The sequence below is a fragment of the Rhinolophus sinicus genome, linkage group LG06 (assembly GCF_036562045.2).
Source record: "Rhinolophus sinicus isolate RSC01 linkage group LG06, ASM3656204v1, whole genome shotgun sequence".
NCBI classification, from domain to species: Eukaryota; Metazoa; Chordata; class Mammalia; order Chiroptera; family Rhinolophidae; genus Rhinolophus; species Rhinolophus sinicus.
The window spans coordinates 124,813,096-124,840,072 of record NC_133756.1 but is presented as its reverse complement, the minus strand read 5'-3'; the positions used below and the strand labels follow the sequence as shown (position 1 = coordinate 124,840,072).

At 44.4% G+C, this 26,977-nt stretch overlaps 1 protein-coding gene across 6 annotated transcripts in view; it reads left to right on the top strand.

Annotated features, from left to right (window-relative positions):
* Positions 1 to 26,977, top strand: part of DENND2B (DENN domain containing 2B) — a 140,706-nt gene that overhangs the window by 42,445 nt on the left and 71,284 nt on the right. The window lies entirely within an intron of this gene.

Below are 26,977 nucleotides of genomic sequence, written 5' to 3'. Positions count from 1 at the left end.
TGATAGGGTAACTAGCTAGCTTGTCAGTAATCATTTTAGGAGGGTTAATGCAGGGGACGCTCCCTGTGGTGGGGACCCAGTAGCTGGGCTTCTGCTCAGCCACGTTATATCTTAACTTACTCTTGGACCTCAGGCAACCTCATGGATGCCGCTGGTTTCTCTGTGGGATGAAGGAACAGCTGCTATCCTGGCTCTTAGGTTTCTCTTCACAGACTTTCTGAACAGAATGGCTTTTGTATTCTGGCGAACAATGAGGGGGCCTTCTGATTAACTTCGGGTCAGCTTGCCAGTGAAAGCACCGGCCACCCCCAAGTTAGGGCTCCCTGAATGTGGACATGCACGCGTGAGTGTGGTGGCCTGAGGTTCCACGAGGGTGAACGCGGTGGTCCTGGACCTCAGATAGGCCACTTCTAAATTAAGTCCTCCTTTTACTACTCCACAGCCCTCTGCTGGGTTGAAACTGCCATTTTATTGGGGGACAGGGCATAGCCCTGTCGGCTGGGATTAAAGTTGGAGCAGGGGAGCAGGAGGCCTCTCTGAGTCTGTGGGCCGTCGGTGGGCAATGCACACCCAGGATCTCAATTCTCCTCCACTCGTGTGGATGTGGTTGGGGCCCCTCTCATTCTGTCGTTCCCTACATGTGGGAAGAGCCTAGCAGATGACCTTTCTTTTGGCGTTGCAGAAGGAATAGTAGATGTGGGGTTAGGAGACTTGAGTCCATGGCCAGGTTCTCCAGGTGGCCATAGACAAGTCCTTTAACCTCTATGACCTTCAGAGGTGAAGTTAGTGATAAAACTGCTTCACAGGACTGTTGAGAGGAGCAAATGAGACAATTTCCATGGAAGTAGTTTTAAACAAGTCAAGTCCTATATAATGTAAGATGAATTGAAACTTGAAGGATGGCCCAACTCTCTTCTGGAAAGTCACTTTGCTTCCGTTCTGGTTTCCCCATTTATAAAGTACCTCTTCTCTTTTGCATTTATAAATTAAAAAAAAAAATGAGAAAAACCTTAAAAGACTTCTTTAAGATGTTAGAAAAAACAGTGCTTTCTTTGGATTGGGAAGTTTAGTGAGTGGTGTTCGCTATAGACTTTGAGCCTCAGGAATGATCCCTCCGAGACGGTGCTTTCCTTAGGGCACCTGACTCATATGTTTGAGTATAGAGGAGAGGGAATCCAAAGACCCTTTGCTTTCCCAGTGTCCCACAGCTGCCTGGAAGGTTTGATGTCATCAGTTTTAGTAGCTGGAAGAGAGGCTGCTCCTTGCCAGGGCTGGTTCCCTCATCCTGCTGGGTTCTGCTGGGGAAACTTGTTTAGAGCCCGGAGAGGCCGTTCTCCTCTGTTTGGAGTTTGAAAGGCAAGGTTCTGACTGGCAGACAGAGCTATTGCTCTGAAATGCTCCTTGGGGGCTGGGCAGCTCTTTCAGGAACTTGTGTGGCTACAGTTTAGAGGGAAACAGAAAGAAAGAAACGAGGAAGTGGGAATTCCAAGGGCAGAGATACTTGATATGCCATGGGACAGTGCCAAGGAACAGAACTGGAGGGGAGGGGAGACTCCAGCAAGGACATCCCAGATCTGTCCTCAGGGACTCTGCAGTCTTATGGAGTACTAGGTGGGGACACAGGGAGGGACTGAGCACCCACCTGGCGCCTCAGCTTTTGCTGTCAGACAGGGGAAAACCTGCCAGCCATGCCCTGGAGTGCTGTCTGGGAAGAAGCCCTGGAAAGACCCAGAGTAGGCAGATTTTTTTTTGGATTTAAACAACGGAGCCCTTTCTCCAGGTGAATCATGTCACAGCAGCCACTAAGGCCCGAAGGAGAAGTTGTCCGCAGCTTAGATTGGGGCTGCAGCTGTTCCCCGACTCCTTGTCAATCCAGCGTCCCAGAGCTGAGTCACAAATTGGATCTCACCATGTTCCTTAAGGATTAAAAAGTAACATTCCTGTTCTCACTCCCTCTCTCCCCTTCCCTCCACTCCCCTTCCTACATAGCCCCCCTGTGCTCCCTCTCTCTAAAATGAGGATGATCAGTTACCCAAGGAGCTGAACCTTGGAAATACCTTGGAGGACAGGCCACGAGCATCCTCCGTTCCACACTCGGGCTGAGGGCTTGGTGTACAGCTGGGAGGGGCCCCCAGACTCCAGGTGTCGTGGCCACCCTGCTGGCCCGGAGCGGAGAGAGAGACTGTGCTCTGTTCCCCGCCTCATCTGACTCTAAGGACTGCTTTGGAGAGGCCTTCCTGGCCCCTCCGCCCCCCAGGAGGTGGGAACGGGGAGGGTCTGAGTCCTAGGCCTTCCACAGCCCTTCCGGGCAGGCTGGTGGAAGCACGTCTTCCTTTTGCTTCTCTTAGCTGTTACCTTAGAGGCTCCCGATTTCCAAAAAGTCGGGGCCAAGAGCGTTTTCTGAGGCACAAGCAAAGGGAACATGTATCTGAGGCTGCAGGAGACCAGGCAACAGCCCTGCAGACTCTGGCTTGGTCTCCCTTCTGTGTGCTACATGACCTGGGAAGACAGGCTGTGGAGGGTAGGTGGGGGAGGGAGAGGAAGGGGAATCTGCGGGCAGATAATTGAGTTCTTTGAGTTAGAGGAACCATGGAAAATGGAGAAGGGGCCAGGAGGGCATGAAAGAAAAAAAATAAAATGACCATCTGGCATAGTTTGCAGGGATTTCTGTTTAAAGCCTGTGGGAAAACTTGAATTTAGCGAGTGTCTTCTTGGGGCAGGGAAGGGGGGCTCTGTGTGTCTATTTTATGCTGGGGAGGGGACACAGTACACATCTGTCTCAGGAGGTGAGTGGGGGGAAGTGCTGGGTGCATCTGTCTTAGGGGAACATGCCACGCAATAGTGTCTGATAGACAAAACCTAGGGTCTCTGTTTCTAGCCAGAGGCCCTAGAAAACTTAACGTGTGTGTGAGTGTGTATGTATGTGTATGTGTGTTGAGGGAAAAGCAAGATGTTAAATGAGCCTAGACTACATTGTTGAAGGATTTTCCCAAAGATCCTCTCTCTCTCTCTCTCTCTATCTCTCTCTCTCTCTCTCTCTCTCTGGCTCTGTTGAGAGGCTGTTGAAATTATCACAATACTCGTCTCATCTAAAAACTGCCTGAATGTTGATTGCACTTTCCCTATAAAGGGTGAATTATATACAATAGGGGTATGAAGCCTTCTTAACCAAAACTGACCTGTTCCTAAGGGTTTGTTCTGAAACCACCCCCAGTTTTCAAAGATCCAGACTCTTCTGTGTGACTTGTCACTGAAGGGGTTTGTATGTGAGCTGGAGATTGACTAATAGGAAGTAGCACAGTGGATGAACGACTATTTGGGAAAAATTATATAAACAGAAGGTTATGGGAGACAAGCTCTGAAGTGGTAGGAAGACGACTAGAAGGAAATAGGAGAGAGTCCCTGGGCAGAAGGACTGGGGAGAAGGTAGTTCCCAGAGGCAGCAGGGGTGATAAACACAATAGAAGGTGGTACCTGGGAGGCCCTCACAATCCAGCGGAAGGCTGGCTTGCCCCCAGGGGACTCAAGGAGACTGGTGTGTAGCTCCTAACTAGCCCTGGGGGGGGGGGGTAGGGAGACAGGGGGCTGGGGGGCTGGGGGGCTGGCATTGGGGTTGGTTCCCCTGTTCACTTGCTCTTGGGCCTCGCAGCATCTCTGGTGTCCCTGTGCTCTCTTGGTCTATTCACTCATTTAGTTGGTGAACACGGAGGATCTGAGCGAAGAGCTGGGCAGGATCTAAAAAAGTATTAAGGGTGGGACGTAACACATATATGTTTTATTAGATATAGTTATTTTCTCCTCAGTGGGAGCCTCTGTCTGTGTGATGAAGAGAAAAGAACATAGACCTAAAGTGGTGGGTTTTGATGGTAGGGTGAATGACCATCTCATTCTTTAGGCTGGGAAAAATGGGGCGGGTCCAACTCTTAGACACTGGTTTAAAGCACTGATTGGATGATGGCCGAGCGCCAACTAAGGACTGGCAATATGAGGAGGGCCAGGGTTCCAGACGTAGGTGGAAGCTTCTCTGAGAGTGTCAAAGGGTGGGGTGTGTGGAGGAGGAATAGGAAAAGGGAACTGGGAAAATTGGAAAGAAAACTATAAAGTCAGTTAGGTTTTAGAACTCTTTTGCTCTGTTTGAGGAGCAATTTTGGTGGGCTCACTTGTGCTCCCTTGTGGAGTTCTGGTAACTGTTTTATCGATTGCTTTTCAATGAAGCAACCTGTGACGTGTTTGTTTAACGATCAGTGATGATTACTCAGTGAGTGTATGGTGTTGCCTTAGAGCAGCTCTGATGGGACCATTTGCACTTAATATGACTGTTTTACATTCAGTGTAGCTTGGTGATTAAATGCTGGAGCTCAGGGGTCTGATAAGCCTACATTTAGAACTTGATATTACTGTTTACTGGCTGGGTGACCTTGGGCAAGCTTTTTAATTTTTCTGAGCCTCAGTTCTCTGTGAGGCATCTGTAACATGGATATAATAATAATACTTAGCTTGTTGGAGTTACGGTGAGAAGAAAAATGAAAAGATAACTTATAAAGCTCTCAGCCCAGTGCCTGGCACATAGTAAACATTCAGTGCTTTCCATGAGTATTATCCACCTAAAGCAGCATTTCCAAGAGAGTAAGACTGGCATCTCTCAGGTAGGTTGGGTTACTATGCTAGGCAAGTCAAACCAGACTCTTCTTTCAGTAGGAGTTTCTACTGTGTATTTTATTCATCTTCGCATTAAGACCCCAGGAGAGTCTCCGAGGTGGTCCTTCTCCCCCAAGCTTCACAGGCTCAGCTTTATCTTCCTGTAGGATGCTTACCCTCCAGGCGGGGGAGACTACAACTGCCTCTCGCCTGCCCCTTTGCTGCGGGGCAGCCCGGGCAGGGCCTGAGGTCCTCCTTAAGCCAGCACGGGAGGCCCTTCACAAGCCGCTCTTAGTGCTCTGCACACAGGTTGCGCCAGCACCCCCCAGCACTTCCATGAACCCTATTTGTGTGTCCTCCAGGACCCAGCTTAGAGCACAGGCTTTGCAGCTGGCTCTGGAGGTTCCTAGTCTGGCTCTTCCTCTTACTGTCTGTGACCTCTGGTGAGTTAACCTCTGTAAACGTTAGTGTCTTCATCTGTAAGTTGGGAGAAATGTTACCCATCTCAAAGGTTTGTTGTAAGGGTTAAATGAGTTCATTTATATAAATCACTTAGCTTACTTAGTTCCTGGCACCAGTGCGCTCAGTAAATTTTAACTGTGTTACAGGTCTCTTCCGCCTATGAGTTTCTCGGCCTGTATTTAGAGTAGTAGAAAGAGCCCTGGCCAGGTAGTCAGCAGACCTGGCTCTATCTGTGACTTTATGGGTGACCCTGGGGAAGTAACTTGGCTTCTCTAGGATTCAGTTTCCACTTCTAGAAAGTGGGAGGTTTGGACTGTTTTCATTGACACTTGGACTTACCTTTCCAACTAGATTCCCTGAAGTTCTATGAAGTTAAATATAATATTTTATACATTTTATTTTCCTTAGTTGGCCAGCATATAAAGTTTATGCTTAAAAAATATTTGAGTAACTTTTTTTGAACCCCATCACCTGGATTCTAGGAAGCATTTGTACTCAGTTCTCATAACTTGGAGAGTGGCAGCTTGTTCTCAGATGCATAGGGCTTGGCTGCAACAACTTGCAAAGAGGCTCCAGCCCATAGTGAGCTAGAAAGCCCACCAGGTCAGTCAGAAAGCAGCTGGGTTCCACTTGGTGGCCCTGGGGAGATTTTGGTCCACAAATGTGAGGGGTACTTGTTTGTTCTGCTGTATAGACTTAGACCAGTTCTGTGAATAAATAACTGGCATTGCTGTTTCCTTCTCTGGGTGGAGAAAAATGGCAGTTTTCTAACTGAGCCTCTCCCTTTTAGACTTTGGAGTGAGCCAGTTGTGCTAAAAAACAAACCTATAAGTGAGAGCCATCCAAGGAAAGAGTAACGTTTATAGCCTGGGCTCTGGGATCATAGCATTGGGTTCAAATCCTGGCTCTGCCACTTACTAGTTCTGTAACCTCGGATAAGTTACTTAGCCTGTCCATGCCCCAGCTCCTCTCCTGTAAAATGGAGGCGGTAACAGTAGTAGTTCACAGGGTTGTGGTGAGGCCCAAAAGTCAAGTGCTTAGAATACTACCTTGTTTCTAGTGCTGAATGATATGTGAGCAATTGTTGTATTCATTATTATATTGTAAGCCAAGCAGAGTTGTTCCTGAGTGGCTCGTCTGTCGGGTTTGTTCCGCTGAGAAATGCTATCTCCTTCCTCTGTGTCTTGGGCAGATATCTAGTATGAGCAGAGCCATACTAAGTGTCTCCCAGTCAGTACATAGGCTGTAGCTGTTGCACCTTGCTGTGATAAAGACATCTATAAACCAGAGGGGGGATCTGGTGGAACCAAAGGGACATCTAGGTTGAAAGGACCTTGTCTGATAAGTAAGATATGTTGTATGGCACGAGGGGGTGGGACATGGCAGAACCCTAGGTAAAAGAGCTGGGGCGTGGACCAAGGGAGCGTGTACACTCCGAGAGAGCTAGGTATGAAGACTGGTGAATGTATCTGGGCAAGTGCTTGTGGGTGAGACAGTAAGCGGCATCATGCAGCTCCTGGCACTTTATCTTGCTGAGAGACATGCTGACGTCCCAGCGCCAGGGGAGACTTGCCCCATCAGTGACCACTCAGACCGCTCTCAGAGCAGTGGGGCATTGGGAGAAATGGCTCTGATTTGTTCTTAACAAGAATGAGTAGCATGAGTCGCTTGGTGCATCTTATCTACAAGTGTAATTATAAAGAGATTTCCTTTTCCATCTGCAAGAAACAGGAACTTTTGCTGCCAAACTTAGCAGTGTGTTTTAAGTCCCTCAAATCTCCTTTGAGTGCTACCAAAGCTCTCAGCTTTGTTGTTATCTCTTGTTGAAATATAGCCTGGAAAGGTCATATCAACAGTGCCAATTTATGGGTCTGCTGAACCCAGGCAGGCCTAGGGCAGGATGGGGAGTTCCTGGGAGTAGGTACTTCACAAATGTTTCCTTTGAGAGAGGCTGCTGATAATTTAAGGTTTCTTGTCCTTTAGAAGACCAAACTCTGCAGATCAGGGTCAAACATTTTATTTCTTTTTCAGTTGTAACTTCTGTAGACTGTCACAGGCAGGAGCTCAGACTCCACAGTAGCTCCCTGTACAATCAGGACACGCTCAGCCTCGGTGGTACTTACAGCTACCAAAACTATGCCCGATGCTCCTTATTGGAGGCAAGTTTCCTTGGCACAAAGTTGTGCCAGGATCCCTCACCCTATTCAATTTATTAGCAGTTTTTGACCCACCGTGTGTTCTGAAGGAGTCCTTAAAAGAGGTGAAGACCACATGGTGTACAAACCACACATGGGGCTTTTACTCACTTGTAAAGATCTGAGGATCAGAAGGTCAGACCCATGAGTGTACGGTACCTACTTTGTCACTTGGCAAAATGGGTGCAAACAGGGAAAGGTAATTCAAGAACTTGACTGACCCTGGCAACTATAAAGAAGTGTGGTAGTACTTGAGTGCCAGAGGAAAATACCTGAGACAGCCGACATGAACTTGGCAATGGCGGTGACCTTGGTTTGCAGTCTGTGACTTGACTAACTCAGCTGCTGTGTTGAGAGAATTGAGGCTTTGGAATCTAGAAAGAAAAAGAGCACTGAAGTTCCTTGTTTTTTTTGCTTCCTTCTGACCCCCTGATTCACTCACCCCTTTGGGTTCAGACATGAAAAAAAAAAAAAAAAAAATCAAAACCTGCCAGAGAAATTGGTGTTTTTGAAATGAAATGGGCATCACTGTCCTCTCTGGGTTCCCGTCTTTCCGAGTTTGAGTCATCACTGCTGCTCAGGATGGAATTACTACTCAGCTGCGCTCAGAGAGCCAGCAGTGAGGATATTGGTGGTAAGGAGGGTGGGTTTTGTTAACTCTGAGTAAGTGCCCAAAGGGAAGTGGCAGGGATCAAGTTAAAAAGAAAACAACGAGGAACAACCGGAAATTTTTGTTTTATTTAAATCTCTTTAAATGGAAACAGAAAAGCTTTTTTTCAATCTCAAAACCCACAACTGTTTGGTAAAGCCAGGTGGTTTTCAAAAGCAGTGATATCCAGACTTCTTTTTACCTGAAAAACACCCAAGGGCTGATGTCTACATAGCTTTGCTAGAAGCAGTTGAGCCCTGGGAAGCTGTAGAAACTAAAGGAGAAAACCGTGGAGTTATGTGTATTTTGCCACAGTAAGAAAAACTAGTGGACAAAACACAAAACAAAACACTGGAGGTGGCAACACCTGTGACATCCTGTCAGCCCCTAATGTTAATGTTTTGTCAGTGGGGTGACTCTCAGCTTGTGTTCCAGAAGGGTTTATTTCTCCTCAGGCTTTTCTCTTTTTAATTTAGCCTTTCCTTCATAGCTCATAGCCCTATCTTGTTAGTCAGAGAAAGAAGGGGGGTGTCCAGCTCTGCCTCTCTGGTTTAGAAACTGTCTGAATTTATTTATTAATTCAATGCGTATTTATTGAGCATCCATTCTGTATAAGGCACTGCTCTCCATGCTGGGGATGTAGAGATAACCGAGGCAGCAAAATCTACATGTCATGAAGCTTCAAGTGTAGTGGGGGAGCAGTCAGTAGATGAGTAACGGGATCAATAAATGAGACCAAGATAGCCATATGAGCTACGAAGGAAACCATTGGGGTGTCAGAGAGAGAGAGAGTAACAGGAACTTGAAAGCTCTTTTCAAAAGAGAAGCTAGAGAAGGCCTCTCTGAGAATGTGACATTGAAGCAGCGAATTCAAGGAGGAGAGGACACCGTGAATGTGCAGATTTGGGGGAAGTACATTCCTGGAAGAGGTGACAGCAAAGGTAAAGGCCCTGAGGTAGGAAAGAGCTTGGGATGTTGACAGAACATGAAGAAAGTCTTTGTTGTCAGAACATAGGGATCCCCTGGCTGGAGGGTGTGAGGTATTGGTGGAGGCTAGCTCAGGCAGAGCCTTTTGGCTGCGTTAAGGGCTTTAGAGAACAACATGAGGGGCATATATTCTAGGTCTGTAAGCATGACTAGGGGTAAGGTTGCAGAATCTGAGAGAGAGGGTGGGCTAAGAGGAACATTGAATTCTATTGAGAAGAATCAAGAAAAAGAATATGGGGAAAGAGAAGTTATCTGGAGTGGGGATAGGCACATAGCTTATTAGCTAAAGGAAGTTGAGTAAATATAATTTAGTTCTGCATATTTCTACGGAGCAAACAATATGTGTTTTAAAAATTTCTGTAGATTTTAGGTTTGTGGTATATCATTAGGAGAATGCTTACTCTGTTCCAGGCATTGTGTTATACTGGGCATTTTCACTTACATTATTTTAGTAAATTCATAAAATCTATGAATTTAGTAAAATCTATGATTTTAGTAAATTTAATAAAATCTATGAATGAATTTGTTGATGTTCTGATATCTATAGATAAGGAACTCCAAGTGGCCAACTTGCTTAAAATCAAATCTAAATCTGTATGAGTCCAAAGGATGTGCCCTTTCTACGCCTGCACTGTCATCGTATGCCCCACGCACTTACTCTTAGTTATCTGTAATACTTAAGGAGCATTTTTTCCTGAATTGTCATGAGTTGTTTACTGTCATGTTCTCCTTTCCGTATGTTGGAAGCAAGGATATTTGTGGAGTTGAATGAGTGTTTTTGTTGTTGGTTTGTGTTGTTAGCTTTCTCTGGAAGGAGTACCTGGTAAAATATAGAGAATGCCAGTCCATCAAAAACTGTGGTGGGGGTGTGTGTGTGGCAGGACTTGGGAACAGATCATCCGAACACCTCTCTTTATCTGGGTAGGAAGAGTGGTGGTCTTTCTGTTAATGCTCCATAAGTAATTGGATTTCTGAGGTTACCATTCCTCCTATTTTAGATAGTGAGAAAATAGAATTTGTTTTTGGAAAAGAAAAAAAAAAAGGACAGTAACCTAACATTTGTAAATAAACTCTGATTTCCTGGTTTACCAGGTCTCTCTTAGAGTCTCCATGTTTGTTGGAAATGTTTGAGGAAAGAAGTTTGTCAGGCCACAACTTTTCACTGGTTGGAAATTGAACATTGAGTAGTTTCCATTGGTGGACACCTCTTTTTCAAGGGACTGGTCCTCTTTGGAGTCTGTAAATCAAGGGTCAGAATTCTGAAATGAAAATGTGTAGGGTATTTATAAACCCACATTTCTCGGTGTTCATGTGATCTGTGTTCGGCCTAGCCAGCCGGCTTAGATGAATAGTTTGTGACGGGCAGAACAGGGTGAGATTGAATTTCAGATTTAGCATAGATTCCTGACACACACAGGAATTTCTTTTGTAAGTAATAGGATTCTCCTTTCCTATCTTCCTTATCCCTGCCTGTTTTAGTAACTACTTGGCTTCTGAGGGAAAAGATAAGTGGTTAGGGAAGATTCCTTAGACGGTGTTTTTATCTTTAGCACTGATTCACTTGGCGGACAATAAATAGTCATGCTCCATGAGCAGGAACACACAGATGAGTAAGGGGATGAGGTTTGAAAAGATCCATCAAGGTCAGATCTTGAAGGGCTTGAACTCTTGGGAACTGGGGAATCGTTCTTCTGAAAGCAGCAAAGGAACACAATTGGATTTGGTTGGTCAAAGAACCTATGTGACCATGCAGAAGATAAAATTGGTGTGGGAGGAAGTTTGTTTATCTTACTGGGTGGCACTAAGAGGTGATATTCCAGTCCCTCAAAATTCATTTAAAACAGAATGTAGGAAAAGTCTAGGGGGTGCTGAACTCCACGTGGCAGAGTTCTGTGGAGCCTTAGAGCAGTGGGTTTCTGACTTGCGTGTGCACCAAACTGAACCTGCAGAGCTTGTTTCCCATCCAGTAGTTCTGAAGTGGGGCCTGAGAATTTGCATTTTTAATAAACTTCTAAGTGCTGCTGTAGGCTGAGAACCATCGCCCGAGAGGCTCAGCAGCTGAGATTCAAATGAGAGTGTGAGGGCCAGACGCTAATAGGTAACCTCCTTTCATTCACCTAGAATTTCATGTCTGTACTTTAGAATCTCCTGGGCTTGCGTCAACAGAGACTGCCCTCCACCCCCCAGCCCCCACCCTTACCCCGCCACAGTGAGGTTTCCAGCTATGTGCTTGTCTCTAAACAGCAGTTTGACAGATTTTGGGGACATGCCCATCCTGGCCACTTGACTCTATCAGGATAGGTGACATGTATGCTGAGATAAGCTCCCCCCGCCCTTCAACACCGCCTCCTGGTTGGCAGCCGCGCAGGCTCAGCACTGACTGTGTCAGTTGATTAGTGCCTGGCAGATTATCTCTTTAGCCCCAGAGTTGAATTTCAAGGGCAAAGTCCATTGCTGGCAGCGGAGAGGCTGAGAACACCTGGAGGAGAGGATTGTACTTGGCTTTCACTTATCCAGGCCTCAGTGCCTCTTCCCACAGAGGTCAGGTTTTCTACTTGTCCTCTGCCCAAGCAGGTGATCTGGGGAAGCTTCTCCCAGAGTAGCATGGCTCCAGGCTCTGCCCCCTACTGTTGACTTCGGGACCCGTGGCTTCAGGTGACACACTTGAATTAGTAAATATAAGCCGCCCTCTCTTCCTCGGAGTTCTCATTTCTTGAATCTCTGTCTGTGCATGCTTCTTTTGGGGAGCATATGTTCATTTCTCCTTCACGGTCAGTGACTTGGATTTTCCTTAAGGAGGTGATAATCTTTGTAAGACACACTGGGATAAAAGGAGGAGGCTACTGGTAGCACTGAGCCCCAGTGCTGTCCCAGGGGCCAAGGAGTCACCATGTTTGCACAGCTGTAACCCATTCTTGGCATACCTGTTGGGAACTCAGAGTTTAGAGGTGAGAAAACTGAGCACCCAAGGTGGCAAAGCCAGGACTGGGACCCAGTCAGGTCCTTTCACTTTTGCTGATTCAGGGTCTTGCTGTTTGCATAACACAAGAACTGTAACGTGTTACAATTTCAGATTAGCAAACATGCACGAAACTGTCTCAGGCTAATCTTTGTTTTAGAATTTCTTCCTGTTATTTTTAATAACAAAAGCAATACATTATTTCTAAAAACATTTACAAAATAGAAAAATAGATGTCAGAATATGAGCCTCTCCTACAAACTCCTGCCCCAGAAATGCAATAATTGTTAACAGTCGGATAACAATGGATTGCTTTTTCTACAATAGATTTATATACACATTTATTTTCTTTTTAGAAAAAGAGATTATCCTCTAATAGAAGAAAATGGAAAATAAAAGGTGTTGGTGAGGACGTGGACGTATTAGAACCCTCATACATTGCTGTTGGAAATGTGAATAGTGCACCTGTTGTGGAACCAGATGCTTTTGGTTCCTCAAAAACCTAAAACTTGCCATATGACTCAGCCATTCCACTTCTAGGTATAAATCCCCAAAAATTGAAAACAGGGATTCAGACCCCTTGTATGCCAATGTTCATAGCAGTATTATTTGCAGTAGCCAAAAGGTGAAAATGGTGTTCATAGGTGAATGAATAAACAAAATGTGGCATATACAATGATTATTCAGTCTTAAAAGGATTTGGAGTTCTGATACATGCTACATACAACACAGATGAACCTTGAAAACACTGTGAAATAAGCCATATACCAAAGGGCAAATATTGTATGATTCTGCTTATTTAAAATGTGTTTTTCCAGGACCCATCAGCTCCAAGTCAAGTAGTTGTTTCAATCCAGTTATGGAGGGCACAGCCCACACTGGCCCATGCAGGTATCGAACCGGCAATCTTGGTGTTACAAGCATCGTGGTCCAACCACCTGAGCTTAAATGAACTGTGTATAATGAGCAAATTCATAAACACAGAAAGTTGATTAGAGGTTACCAGGAGCTTAGGGAGAGAGGAGAATGGGGACTTATTGCTTAATGGTTATAGAGTGTCTGTTTGGGGTGATGAAAAAGTTTGGAAATGCATAGTGCTGATGGCTGCACAACATTGTAAATGTAATGAATGCCACTGAATTGTTAACGTAAAAATGCTGAAATGGCAAATTTTATATATATTTTTTCACCACATAAAATTTGGGAAGAAAAGTGATTATACTCTACTGAAAACTTTCTGCCTTGATAATTTACCTAGGCTATTTTTCCATGTCGGTGCATTCCTTTTAACAGCAGCATTGTCTTTCGTCAGGTGGATGAATCAGACTTTAACCAAGCCCTAGTGATGGACTTTTGAGTTGTTTCCAATTTTTTATAAACAATGCTGCAATAAACATCAGTAGATAAGCTGTCTTTGCCCAAGTGTTCTAGTGCTTATATTACCTTAGGCACAATTCCTAGAAGGAAAGAGCTGCTGATCAAAGAGTATGCTCATTTAGAATTTTAATAAATATTGCCAAACTGCTTTCCAAAAAAGACACTACGTCAGTTTGGTCCTTGTCAACGGTGTATAAAGGTACCTGTTTCCACCACACCCTTGGCAATGCAGGTGTTACTAATCTTTGCCAATCTGACAGATGAAAAAGGATTTCTTGTTACTTTACCTAGGATTTCTTTAATTATTAATGAAATTGAACACCCATTATGCTCACTGGCAGTTGTGCTTATTTTTATGTGAATTTTCTGTTTTAATACTATGTTCACTTTTCTGTGTGGTCATTATTTTTTCTTCTAGATTTGTAAGAGCTTTTATACACATATTGCATTAGAACTCTTTGCCTTATTTTTTCCCTCGGTTTGTTTCTTTTTAATTGACTTTGTTTATGCTAATTATTTGCCTTTCACGTTTTAAATTTTTATGTAGGCAAATATATGATATTTTCCTTCATAGCATTTCCGGCCCTTCATAGCTTTTGAGTTGGATTTTCTGTCATACTTTGAAAAATGTTCTTCACTTATCAGAATTATAAAAATAATTTACTCATGTTTTCATGGTTCCAATTTTTACATTTAAACTGTAAGTTTGTAATTTGATAAAAACCAAAAATAATTTTTTCCCTATTAATTTGCTCTTTATATAAAATTTGTAAACATCTGTCCACTTTAGTGTTTTTAGTGAGTGAGGCTATCTATATTCAAATTCTTGTTGTATTTCTTATTTAGTCTGTACCATAACCATTAAAAACATTTTCCGTAGCATGTATAGAGGAACATCTTAGACTCAGTTTACAAAAAAAACCCCACAAAACAAAACCAAAAAGCGTTTAGTGAGAGAGGCAGATCAAGAAATTGCACCCAAGTCTAGTCTTTTGATTCCCAATCCTGTTTTTTGTTTGTTTGTTGTTCTTATACGATACAGCCAGACTCCCTTGCTTAATGTTTGGGGATAATTGCATCACTCCCCTTGTGAAAAACTTCACAGTGAATCCTATATGCAATTGTAGTGAAACACTAGACCTAGATATTGTGACATAAAAGCCTTCCTCTCAGATTATACCTGATTTGATCAACTCCGTCTGGCTGAGGTGCAAACAGAGAGGCAATTGCAAGATGCATGGTTTGGTGCTGAGGAGATTGAAAGGCCAAAGTCTGAAGGGATGTGAAGACTCAGGATGGCGCGACTCTGAGGGAGAGGAGCAGGGAAGATGTGTGAAGAAATTTCATATTCTGTTTAGAGGACAGATTAAGGAGGATTTCTGAAGTGAGAGAAGGAGGAGGAATAATGTTTTTGAGGATCCACTTATGTCCCAGATATTAAACTGGTAGGTCTCACCTAATTGTATTTGAAAAGTCAGCTTTTAATGCTGGGTCAACTTAGGGTTGCTGCTTCTAAGGGTTGTGAACCCAGAAAAGAAAGCCTTTTCAAGGGTCAGAGTAAGTAAAATCCTGGAACCGAAATTTAGGGTTTGAGAAACTGAGGAGAAGAACATTGATCCGACATTTCTTTTCTTGTCAGCCGGGAGTTTAGAAGGAAATGGTTTTAACAGAAATAGGCTAAATAAGGAAGCGGAAGGAGAAACTACTTCAGATCAGCAAACATTCATTAGGCCCCTTGTAAGACCAGCTACACACATACAATCCCTACCCTTAAGGAACTTAATACTGTAGTGGACCAGGCATACAAAAGGTCAATATGCTGTAGTGTGACTTACGCCGCTATACAAGTGGCACTGGGAGGAAAGAGCGTGAGGAAGATGAGCACAGGGTTTCACAAGGGAAATGGCGCCTGTTCAGAATTTGAAAGAGGAATCAATTTTTAAAAAAATTTGTACTTTTTGACCAATAGGAATAGTTATTTTTTAAGTGGACAAGGCAGGGAGGGGCATTCCAGGCAGAGGGATTAGCACGTACAAAGACAGGAGTGCAGCAGTAAGTGCAGAGGTAGGTGCACGTAACTACCCATTGGTCGTCTGACTGTCCATGGCGGCGAGAGTCATCAGGGTCAAGATGAGACCAGAGACGTGGCTCAGGGACTCGCTCCTGCAAGGCTGGATCTACCATTGTTCTGTGTGCCACATCACCCCAACACGTAGTGGGCGTTTAAACAACAATAATTTTATTATTCTCTCATGGTTTGGGGGGTCTGGCTCAGGGTCTTCTCGTGTAGTTTTAGTCAGATGGTGGCTGGGGCTGGAATCATCAGAAGACTCGCTCTGCCCCTTGTGTGGTACCTGAGCTGGGAAAACTCAAGCCCTGGGTCCCTGGCTCTCCTCAGTCCATCAGCCTCACTCCACCCTCACCCCACCCGCATTACTACTTCCTGTGCTCCCTGCAGCCTGGTGGCCTCAGGGGTAGCTGCCTTTCTTATCAGGTGGCTCAGGACCCGAAAGCCAGTGCCCCTAAAGAGGTTGCCTGGCCTTTCTCTAACCTAGTCTTGGAACTCCGGTGCCCTCACGTAGGCCACCTTCCGTTCCTTGAGGTAGTTACAGGGGCCATCTGGTTCAAGGAGAGGAATATCAAACTATGTGCAAACTTGTTTTGAAATCACCACAGTCTTATAGAGAAGCTTGAATCTTATGCTGTAGGGCAGTTTTTCCCAGACTTAATTCATTGCTTACCATCTTCGCAATATTGTCATAGCCTCTTATAAGGTGCTCGGACATAATGTTTACATCAGCTAACTTTCAAACTTAAATTTATTTTCAAAGGAAATGGTATCTCACTTTCTTAAAGTGGAAAATCAATACTACTTGCTATACATAGAGGATGACTTTTAAGCTAAATACAATGAAAACAAAAGATGTTTTAATATTTTAGCCAGATAATCTGCCTATGAAAGTCTTATCTCTTAAGAGATTATCAAGTGTTAGATAAAGACAGCAGCAAGTGGAGACTTTCTTCTTAATCTAGTGAGAATGTTTAAAGAATTAAAAAGTGAATGACTCGATCACCTTGTGGTTTCACACCGTTTAATGCTGTGTAATACGATGTCCAGTGCCTGCCATGCAGTTTCCTAACCACATTTTGGGAGGCACTGCTGTGGGCAGTGGAGCTGCTGGAAGCATTGAAGCACTGCAGTGACATCAATTTGCAAGATCACTTCGGCTGACATGTAGAGAGCAGATTTAAGGAAAATAAAAAGTAGGAGCAAGGAGATTATTGCAGTAAATCAAACAATCGATAATAAAATCTGAGTTAAAGAGTGGCAGGGGAATAGAGGAGGTGAATATGAGACATTCAGGGGGTAGAACTTGCGGGACGTGGTGATGAATTGAACCAGAGGAAAGAGAGTGAAAAGTCAGGGATGAGTTGTAGAAATTTGGGTGACTTTGTGGAAAAAGTACAGGAGGGGAAAGTGTTTTATTAGGGGTGGAGTGCGAAATGATGAGTTCAGTTTTGGGCATTCCTTTTTCTTAAATTTTTAGACATGAATTCACTTGCCACTTTATGGATTTGTCTGATTGTTCCATGGGTTATTGCTTAGGTTCTTTCTCCCTTGTATTTTCTGTAAACTGTAAATTAGATATAGAGGCTTGATTCGATTTAAGTTAAGTGTTTTTTGAGGGTGCAGGGACCCTTTATAAATGATGCAGCAGACCAGAGGCACATAATGTCTGGTGTTCCCAATATTATAGATGTTAATTTTGGTCACTCCTTACGGTAGGGCCAGGCAAAGTTTTCCACTGTAAAATTATAGTTTTCATTTTATAACTAACAGATATTCTGTGGGTGACTTTTGGCACTGTTCCCCATCAATCTTTCACTTAAGTGGTTTTATTTTTTTAACTTTATTATGGAAAATGTCAAACACACACAAAAGTAGAGAGACTAGAAGATGAACACCCATATCTCCATCAAACAGCCTCAACTGTTACCAACATGTGGACTAGCTTATTTTATCTCTATCCTTATTCACTATCCTACCTTCTTCTCTACTGTATTTTTGGAAGCAAATTCTAGGCATCATACCTTTTCATCCCTAAATACTTCAGAATGTATCTCTAAAAGACTTTTCAGACATGTTTTAGACATATTGATTTCTGACCAGCAATTTTTAGTTGTCCTTAAGAAGGAACGGGGCGTCCTAATGATTGAATCGATCCAGAGTTAGGGCTTTACGAGGAGGTCCAGCAGAAGGAGAAAGGGGCTAGGGATTTGAGGGAGTGATGGATCGTGGATTCTTGCCTGGAAGGACAAAAAAGGTAGTAGCTGATGTAAACTAGGAAGAAGGAGGAGGACTCCAGGGAAGAGAGCCCTACCCCAAAGTCAAAGAGCAGCCATTGGGTAGTAAAAGGGCCAAGCGGCAGGCGGGAAGGGAGGTTGTATCGGAGCAGGATTTTGGAGGACAAGATTGAGGTATGTAATCTCAGGCAGGGACAAGGTCCGAGGTTTGTCCACAGGTATGGATGACTAAAGTCACCTGAAGCCAGGGAATCAGCCATGAGGCGAGGATTTGGAGTGGATCCATCCACATAGGCAAAGAAGTTGCGAGGGTGAAGAGAGAGCCGGCAGGGAGAGCCTGGTGCATGTTGGCGCAGGAGGCGGTGCATACACCTGTGAAAAGCCTAGAGACGTGGGGTTCGTTGCTTTAGGGTAGAGCAGTAGCTCTATGGAATAGGTTGGAAGCACAGTCAGTGGTGGGAGACGGCAAGGTGAAAAGAATACAAAACATCATTTTAAACAGCTTTTAAGCTTGTTGTGCTCTAGTCGACAGTTCTGTCCCCTGGTTGGGGTGGGCGGAGACTAATGGCCTAGGGGATTAATCCTGAACAGGAAAAGAAGTGTGATATGTGGGTGGGGTTGAGGAGCCGCACTTGATCACCTGAGCAGTGCCAGCGTTACAGGAACTGGCCCGTGAGTCCCTGCTCACTGCAGTAGCCCCTGATGCCTTTTTGATTGAGGTTTGTTTTCATAGCCAATCTTTGTGATGATTTATGTTGCATTCTTTACACGTTGCTAACAGTCTTTGGGTGGGGGCAGGTAGAGGGGGTGCCTGTCCCTCGATGAAGCCTGGTCTAGAGAATTCCCAGCATTTTCTTGACGCTAGTGACCACTTGCCTTATAAACTTCTAGAAAGTCATTGATGCCTTGGGACTAGAGGTGGCGTGTTGTCCCCTTTTCTGACCTGTCTATTCTGAACTTTGTGTCTAACATACCAGGGAAGTCCTTTGCTTACAGGAAAGAAGCACATTGAAGGTTTCAATGTTTTAAAGAATTTTGAGCTAAAGTCATGGACTTGTGGAAGAACCGGAAATGAAAATGTGAAATGATAATTCCTTTTCCCAAGATATCTCTTGAAATAATACTTTTGGGATGTTCATCACTGAAAGAGAAGAGATTAAAGGGGAATTGGGAGAAAAGAAGGCCTTACCTGGCTTGATACGAGCATCTTCTTGATTCTGAAGCAAACAGAGTCTGTGCCCAGTGCAGTCTGGAAGTGGGATGATTTCTCACTATTTTGCTAAACACCTATGTTTAAGGGAGTGACTGACCCTCATGCTTACCTAGTTTTCATGTTGAGAAAAAAATGTTTCCTTTGGCTGCATTTGGAGTTCATTTCCTGCTGACTTCACTGGTGTGTGTGTGTGTGTGTGTGTGTGTGTGTGTGTAAGCAGAAATGTCAGCTCTGCTTTATGCATCTCTTTATGGAGGATAATGATAGTTATTTGCATATGAATAGTAACTTACAACATATAAAATATTTTTACACACATTATTTCATTGGCTGTCTATTCTACCTTTTCAGAAGTGGAACTCAGGTGGCTGGCTGCGAAGACATAATAGAGAGAACACCTTACTGTACTTAGTGGAAGGACAGGAACTTCCAAGCGAGATCTAGTTTGAATTCTGGCTTCTTCTTTTACTAGCTGTATGACCTTGGGTTTCAGTTTTCTTATTTGGTAAAATAGAATTGATAACATTTACCTCATAGGATAGTTGAGAGTATTAGATGAATTAACATAATTAACACTTGGGAACAATGCTTGGCACACAGTAGATAACTGGGAAAAGGAGGCGTTAATCATGTTAATAACATAGAAACAGATCATCACCACCAAAGGAAAGAAGAGCATGCAAATGTCCTAATCTAGCTATTAAGATGGTTTCTGTGAACGACCTTGGACTTAGACTCTGAGTTCCTTGGTAGTTGAGGAAATCGACTGACCTTCTGATACCTTACCTTTAGGAGAGAGGAAACACCGTTTTCTCAAAACAGACAAAATTTGTTTTTTACTTTTGCATTTTAATGAAATTTCTTATATGGATATCTTTGTTGAAGATGTTGAATGATAGATAGTAATCTTTACCATTTTTTAAATTGAGAGTTGTGTTTTATTTTTTTCTTGTTTTTACAACCACAAGGACTTTTTTTTTTAACCATTTTTATAACAAATGCTTACATGGTTTCGATTTCCTATAGCTCTCTTAATACTAATGGTGACTGCTCATAAAATACAAATGTATTACATGAAATTCCACTCAGTGAAAACCACCCTATAAGGAGCTGAGCTACTGGTATATCTGTATAACTGTCCAGTGATCTGATAGAAAAATGGAGCTTAAAGTAACAGGGGCATGGTTATTCATCACACCTCTTAGATGGTCTTCTTTAAATATCACTTTTTTCAGATGGAATTTTGTGAGAATTCAACAGCAATCAATTTAGAAATTCTGAGTTCTATATTCTTTACTCTGTATTTCCAACTGAGAGCAGATCAGCAGACTTTGGAACACAGATGGAAAGGTTGATTTCCTACTAGAAAGTCAGAGCCGTGTAACTTGTGCTCTTGCCTGTATCAAAAACACGACGTATTTTGTTTAATCTTTATAATAGACCTGGGAGGAAGGGGACTAACCAAAGGTTGAATTCCCTCTGAAGTGCCAAGTATTGGACTTTTCCTCCATTTACAGAGGGGAGGCTGACTCATTGTTGAGAGATCCCATGAATAAGCCCACTGCATTCCTCTTCTTTCTTCCCCTCCATCTCATGGGTCATAAATGCCAGGCAGGGACTGCCCTTTGCTTTATCTGTGTGACTGTTTCTGATCTGGAAATGACCATCATCACTTCTAGATAACACCTGCCCTGGGCAATTGCTGAATGACGCTCACATCACAAACAAATCATGGGATTATAGTGACCAGGGAGAGATCCTAGTTGGGAGTAGGTGACTTTTTCCAGAAGATGAAAAACAACAGGGTAGGCAGGTGACTGTCTTCAAAATGCAGAAGTGCCCCTTGCTCTCTGCCATCCTTGCTGGTCAGAGGCAGATAGAGGAGGAATTGGAGCCACCAAAGCATTTGCATGTGTGTGCTTTTATCCCCCTGTACCTTTTCCTCTTTGCAGCAGTGATCTTAGAAAACAGGAATAACTGCTATGATCACAGTCAATGTTTCAGTTAATGTAAAGAAAAATTGATGGCGGTTTTTCACTGACATAGGGCGAATTCAGGCTTTGAGGTCTGGGGATGAAGCTGACTGCTTATGGAAATGCAGGTAGCTGGCTCCTTGGCTGAGGTCCACAATCCGAAAGTACAAAGAGTGGCGTAAGTTTCCATGGACTCTCAGATGGTGTACCTTCTTATGCTTTCTTAACAGCTACTCAGCCCTCTGGGGCTTGTGTAATAGGGGGTACCATACCCAGAAGGAAGACAGACAAGCCAAGAGAACGCCCGTGTTGTTACGTAGATGCCACACACCAAATACTTTCTTCATGGGTTTTAGGTTTGCTGTTTCACATTTGCCTAAATGCAAGACTAGCTTGTGATTACCACCTTGCTTTGCCAGCCCTCTTTTCTCACTCTGTTCCTTGAGCTTCTCTAGCCTTTATCTCACTAATTCTAGAGAAATAGAATTGCTGGTTGTGCAGATGAGACCAAGGCCATGGCTTTGGTTGCCTTAGTCACCCTCCTCATGGCAGATATTTCAGTCATGCCTAGCATTTCCTTAGGGCTTCTGGAGGTGTATGCGGGGTGGGAGGGTGAGGGGAGCATCTAGTAAAGGAAAGATAGTTTGGGCTGAAAAATCCACTCCCCTGGGGCCTGTTCTTACGATAGACTCTATACAAGGAAGCTTAACCAAGACTCTTCTTTCTATCACTTAAGCTGCACCAAAAGAAACTGGTCTCTATGGGGTTCAGAATGTGTAATGGAGTATGAATTATTATTAACATTTTCTGTGGCATTTGGGAACTACGTTGTTTTCTCTGACCCATACTCTCTGCCCGTCAGTTATGGACAACCATCTCCAGCTGACCTCCTCCCTCCTCCCTCTTGCCACCTTCATCTTGTTACTGATGTAAAATCATTCCATTTAATTGGTATATGATGCACCACTGTATGATAGTGAGCGATGGTTAAAGTAGTTCTCCTTTTTGTGTATTACAAACAATGCTGTGATGAACATCCTTGTGCAAGGAATGTGCAAGAGTTTATGTACACTGGGTACCTGTAGTGGGGCGCGTCTTCTCCAGCTTTCCTAGGTCATACCAGATGGCTCTCTATAGCGGTTGTATATATTTGCCCGTGTACGGGTTTTCATTTCCCCAATTTTTTGCTAACACTTGGAGATTCCACACTTCTCAGTATTTTCCAGTCTGATGAATATGAAATAATGTTTCATTGCATTAATTTGCGTTTTCCTGATTTACTAGAGAGATTGAGGATTGTTTTGTATGTGATTGATTATTTGGGTTTCCTTGTCTTTGAATCATCTGTTCATATCTTTTACCTGTTTTTCAGTTGGATTATTTGTCTGTTTTCTCTTGCTTTTCAAAGTTCTCAATATATTCTGACTTTAAATTATTTGTCAGTCATATGCTCTGCAGTTGGTTATTTTCTTCCTGTCTGTGGCTTGACTTTGTGTAGGGTATCATTGTGAGCATGCATTTTTCAGAGCATTTTGGGGGGAAAAAGTATATATATATTCCTAAATTGTCCTCCAGAAAAGTTGTGCTAGTTTATAGTATTTCCATCAGTGTATGAAAATAACCCATTCACCATGCCATCTGACTCTGGGAATAGTTTTATCGTCTTGCCTGATCTGACAGACAAAAGTGGTATTCTCCCTTGTTTTCTACCTTTTCTTTGAGTATTCCTACCTCTTTATTATAGCTGAAACCTGGCTTTTCGATGAAGATCTCACTTCCCTGTGACCCATTCTAATGAAGCAATTTCATCCCCCCCTCCCCCGACTTGTGCTTAGTGCTCCCTGACCTTGTCTCTAGCCTTTGCCTGGCAACCTTTCCCATTTGAAGTCAGTCTCTCCCTTCACATGTATCTCCTCTTCGCATTCTTGGTGCGGACTCCCTCTTGACGTCCATGTTAATTGCTTACAACCTTCTTCATATGTCCCCTTTGTAGCCTAACTAGGACTTGAAAATTTATACCGAGAATCCTTCAATGCTCTGGCCTCACAGTCCCTCAATCTTTTCACTTCTAAAGACTTCGTCTTCATTCCTGTTAAGTGCTCATAGCATGGCCATACCTTCGGCCTCATCACTTGGAGCCATTCCATTTCCAGGATCCTGCACTTTGAAAGTCCCTTTTCTCTCCAGTCTCTTGAATGTTATGACTCCTACTCCTTCATTGCCGGCTCTGGACAGCTGGTTCTCTGGCTTTCCCTGCTTGTACAGCCTCTTAGCTGCCCTTGGGACTGCCCAATTATTTTCTTATTCAGCTTGAGCCTCAAAGACAAAAGAATTCCAGTTAGGTATTTGATTACCTGAGTTCCCTCCTTCTCTATTCTTCCTATGATCTTCAGTGCTGGAGGGCTACACGATCAATTTTTTTTTTTTCTGTAGCCCCAAATTTGTGACTACTACTTTATCTTTTAGAAGCTCTATCTTTCAGAAGCATAGTTCCTGACCTAGCATTCCTTTCTCAGAAAATTTCTGTGATTTCCCAGAGAAAAGATAAGATCCTTAATTTGGCTTTCAAAGGCCTCTATAATCTGACATTTCACTGTCCTTCCAACTCTCCTTCTCCCTGTTCTACTTCCAATTAAACTACCATCAGACTGAACGTCTTGCTGTTCTTCATGTTTCTTCTGCTTTTCTGTGTCCAAGACTCTGCTCGTGGACTTCCATCTGCCCAGGATTGCCCCGTGATTCTTTTGCCATTTGCTCTTCCAGGCCCTGAGTGATGGCAACCCTTTCTGCTTGTTCAGTTGGAAGTAATCCCCCTCTCCCTAAGTCCACAGCATTTCGGCAATCTCATGGCATCTCTCTAATAACAGTTCAAATAGTCTTCCTGGTATTTGTTATGTTTATGTGTCTGTCATATCTACCTTACTGGAATGTAAGCTCTTTGAGGATGGACCCTGCCTGATGCATTTTGGTGTCCCAACCAGCACTAAGTACGTTCATGTACACGTGGTTGGTGTTCAGTACGTCTTAGTTGAACGCACGCATGATTGTATGTGTGAAAGGATGGAGGAGAGACTGTTGACTTGGCTTATCAGAGACTGTACTTACAATTTCATTCCTCTTCTCCCGCGCTAGTGAGTCAAGAGTAAAACTTAGCTTCACCTGGCCCAGCAGAAGAGACCACGTTCCTGACCCACATCGTAACTGGGAGAGCATGAAGCTTGTTCTACTGTGGGAGTGAGAAGCTTGAGTAGCAAGAGTCCCATCAGGATGTCGGCAGGTTTAGGGCGCTAGGCTGGCTACGTCCGGGCACTGGAGAGGAGAGGATTTCAGAGTCGTACGGGAAACAGAGTGCTCTTGGCAGAGGTGGGAGCAGAGGGGCTGGAGAGTGTGGTGACCCTGGGGTGAGGGTTTTATTTTCATCACGTCAGGCCAGTCTCGTTCCTCCTTACCTCCCAGGCTGAGCCTCAGCTGGACATGGGAAAACACATCGACATGGTAGTTGCCATGATTCCTACCTGGGGACCTTGCGTCATCGTCTAACTCTTCATTTCTAACAGCCTCCTGTCTCATTCTGCCCAACTACTGTTTGTCCTGAAGGTCTGTCTCACATTTCCTCTCCCACAGAAATCCTGCTCCAAGTTACTCCAGCCCCTCCACCCCCACCCATTAAACTTGATAGTGCTTTTAGTCTGTATGTCCCATGTGGATTATTTCCTATGGCGTCTTGTTTCCCTAAGTTACTCTGTGAGCTCCTTGAGTGCAAGAATCACATCTCACGTTTTGTTCTCGCTGCTGAAAACAAAGCAGTGATCAGTAATGACCACTGATTTTATTGAGGAGCCTGATAGCCGAACTCAGAAGATTATCAGTAGCTGAATAACTGAAGGTGGAAAAGGACAGGAAGGTAAAACTTAGCCTTGGGCTGCTTCTCCAGAGTCTGGGTGTGGGGAGGCAATGCCCGTTCATCTTTCCAATCTCCTAGTGTAAAAGGGAGGGGAGTGGGCTTTCTGAATTCTGGCTTTTGAAGTTCTGCCTTTGAACAGCAGTCAGCACCCAGCACCCGGGCGGGTGAGGGAATGAGGTGTTCAGGGTGTGGCCTCCAGGGAAGAGGGGGGGCTGGTGGCTGGGGCCCCTGCGGCCCTGACCATGTCCATGCCCCTAGTACATGGAGCTGTAGGCACACATGAGATATTGGAGCTTGACACATCCTTTACCAGCCTCTTCCCTGAGCTGGAAGCAGGATGGGGAGCCGTAAGCCAGTTGGCTGACTTGCCTTTTCTGCCTTAAAGTACTTTGTTTCTGTTGCTAACAACAGACATGGGTAGTGTAAATAAAGCACAGACACACAGGCACATAGACATATATGCGGAGACTGAAAATTTGAGTTGTCAGGGGCGGAGGGAAGGGCTGAAGTAGAAGGGGACTGAAAATGTGTGGCTGAGTCTCAGGATACTTAGTATGCCCTGGGTCTCCCCTCCAGCCTTTGGAGACAGATAGGCCTGCTGTTAGGAGCAGCTGAGTGCGCGGAGCCTGGGCAGCCGAGGAGCAGATGATAGCATCTGGATGCCACAGGTTTCAAAGACTAGGTGCTTGTTTCGGTTGGAAGCAAAGCTTTGCTCAGGCAGACACTCCTCCAAGCTGGATGCTGGTGATCTGAGGGCTGATGGCAGCCTCTTCCCTTCTGTCCCGCCCTTTCTTTAAGGCTTTGCTCACTGATCCCTTTTAGTGCTCACGTGTGGTGTATGTTGGTCAGCAGCAACTGTGGCCTTCCTGGCGGTCCTGACCTATGAAAGCCTCCTGAGGCCTGTACGCCTCAACATGTGACTGGTGGTATGGGTGAATGCCTCAAAATTGGGAGCTTCCTTGTATGAGACTGCTTCAGCCTCACGGGGAAGGGTGGTCTTAAGCAGGAGGCGGGATAGTTAGTGCTCTGAGAAGTAACAGTTGTATCTCACATGAGATGAGCTTATTCAGATAGATTGTGATGAAGAAGACTGAGTCTGCATTGCTGAAATATAAATAGGGACGGGCTGGGTGTTCTCTCTTCCTTCCTCTCTGGATCTAGAAGGCATCGAAGATTATATCTGGATCACCTCTTCTGTTCCTGATGCAGGGGGGAAAAGGAGCCGCACTGATATGATATGTCATATGATACGTCACAGTTACTACATTTGTGACTTACTATAGGAGTTAAAGGACCAAGGTATATGTGAATGGGTTATCTATTTTTATAATTGAAGAGGTATGCAAGATTATCCCTATAATGATATCAACCTGACTCATAGTCTGATAACCTTTCTTGCACAGTAGAGAGTGGAGCGGAGTAACCATGAGGGTCTGAGAATTGCACATTGCTCTGGAGAGTCCCCTCCCTTGTGACCTTTATCATCTGTACTCATTGTGGCACAGAGTCTGGGAACTCCTGTGGAAAGCGGTCATTTTCTCTCCGTTCTCTGGCTTAGCCCGTGTCTGGTCCTTAGCAGGAGTGGTTGACTAGGGCTATTATTGAATGGGGTTGGACCCAGCCGAGTTCTGAAGCTAATAAAACTCCAAAGCAGGGCAGGAGGCACTGCTCTTCAGGTTGGTCAGAGAATAATCAGCCGTTCTTGTCACAGAACGTGTTATAAACCACCAGGCCTGGGTGGCTTCTTGGAAAGGCCGAAGGAGAGGCAACTGGACTTCATCCAACTGGACTTCCTCTCCCACGCCCACCTCGGCCCCCACAGTAGCAGAATGAGCTGTCTGTGAGGTCTGGTGGTTGAGTCCCCTACCTGTGTTTCAGGTGAGCAGGGAGGATATGTTGAAGCCCCTCCCACTAGTTAGGAGCCTGTATAACTGTGTTGTTTTCCTTCCTGTGTCCTCAAGTGTCTGCCCCGTGCCTAGCACAGAGGAAGTGCTTGGTCATTGTTTGTGGATCAAATGTTTCCCAAACTGAGTTTAAGAGGTGCCTTAGACTGGCCTTGGAGCACAGATAGGATTTGGATAAGCAGAGAGGAAGGAGAGTGCTCTAGGCTGGAAATAGTTTGAACACAAAAGCATGGAGTCAGAAATGGACATTTTTTTGAGCATAGGGGTGTCCTGTCTAGAGAGACAAGTGCGTGCGTGCGTGTGTGTCTTTGTGTGCAGGGGAATGCAGGGTGTGGTGGTACAGTGGAGGGTGGAGGAAGGAAGAGGAGGGAAGAGAGATCGGTGGGTAGCATCTGACAGGGTTCTGGAGGA